A 1,692-nucleotide genomic window follows, 5' to 3' on the forward strand; every position below is an offset into this window, starting at 1 on the left:
CGCCTTCTCTTTCCATTGCCTGTATCTCTACAATTTACTATTATGATGACCTTGAAGTATATAATTTCCAACCAGGCATTATTATCTTAGTATGTGGTGTTTGACCATAAACAATATATTGAATTTATGGAGGCTTTTTAAACCTAGAAAAATGGCGTCCTGCATAATGCATTCATCAACTTGCCTTTCAACTCAGTATTTTCTGTTTGGGGGTCACTGCGTGTTGAGTGTATAACTCATTCATTATTAGGTACTGAGATTTATAATTTAGTCACCTATCTTCCCTCAGATTAATTTGGATATCTTCCCTGCCGATTTCTCCCGATTTAAAACATGGCTTTAGCCTCACGTACAGCCTAACCTTGGAGAATGTTAGATAAATGGTTTTTTAAAATGTGATATATACAAACAGAGGGATATTATTACTGAGTCTTAAAGAAGAAAGACGGTCTGTGAAATACGGATGAACTCGAAGGGCATTCATATTAGTGAAATAAGTCAGACAGAGGAACAAATAGTGCGTGATTCCACTTACATAAGGAACATAGAAGAGTCAGACTCAGAAAAAGAAAGCAGAATGGTGGTTGCCAAGGGCTGGGGGAGGGGACATGGGCAGCTGTACTCATCAGGTACTGTCTCAGTCATACAAGACACAAGTAAGTCTAGAGACTTACTCTACAGTGTTGTGCCTATAGTTAACAATACTGGGTTGTGCATTTAACACTTTGTTAGAGGACGTCCCTGGTGGTCCAGTGGTTAAAAATCCGCCTGCCGACACAGGGGACACAGGTTCAATTCCTGGTCTGGGAACTAAGATCCCACATGCCGCAGGGCAGCTAAGCCCATGCTCCGCAACTACTGAGCCTGTGCTCCGGAGCCCGGGAGCCACAACTACTGAAGCCCTCAGGCCCTAGAGGCCATGCTCCACAGCAAGAGAAGCCACCGTAATGAGAACCCCATACACGGCAACTAGAGAAGTGCCCACGCAGCAACAAAGACCCCGCACAGCCAAAAAAAAAAATAGATAAAATTAGTTAAAAAAACTTTTTAATCAATCAGTATACTTCACCATACCCACAAACTAAAGTAAGAAAATCACATAAGTGTATCAACTGATGCAGAAAAATCATTTAATAAAATTCAATATATATCCTTTTCTTCTAATGTTTGAGAACCAGCAGTTTTTTATTTTATTTTATTAGATTTTTGGCCTTACTGTGCAGCATGCAGGATCCCCCCACTGGGATCAAACCTGCAGTGAAAGCACCAAGTCCCAACCACTAGACAGCCAGGGAAGTCCTCCAGTACAGATCTTTTTACCTCCTTGAGTAGGTTTATTCCCAAATATTTTATTCTTTTGCTACAATTGTAAATGGATTGTTGGCTTGATTTCTCTTTCTGATAGTTTGGTGTTAGTGTATAGAAATACAACAGATTTCTGTATGTTAATTTTGTATCGTTCAGCTTCACCACATTCATTCATGAGTTCTAGTGGGTTTTTGTTGGCACCTTTAAGATTTTCTTTGTACAGAATCATGTCCTCTGCTAACACTGACAGTTTTACTTCTTCCTTTCCATTTAGATTCCTTTCATTTCACTGTGGGGCTTCCCCAGTGGCTCAGATGGTAAAGAGTCTGCCTGCAATTAGGAGACCTGGGTTCAATCCCTGGGTAGGGGAGACCCCCTGGAGAA

This window comes from Bos indicus x Bos taurus, chromosome 18 (genome assembly GCF_003369695.1).
Source record: "Bos indicus x Bos taurus breed Angus x Brahman F1 hybrid chromosome 18, Bos_hybrid_MaternalHap_v2.0, whole genome shotgun sequence".
Classification (NCBI taxonomy): domain Eukaryota; kingdom Metazoa; phylum Chordata; class Mammalia; order Artiodactyla; family Bovidae; genus Bos; species Bos indicus x Bos taurus.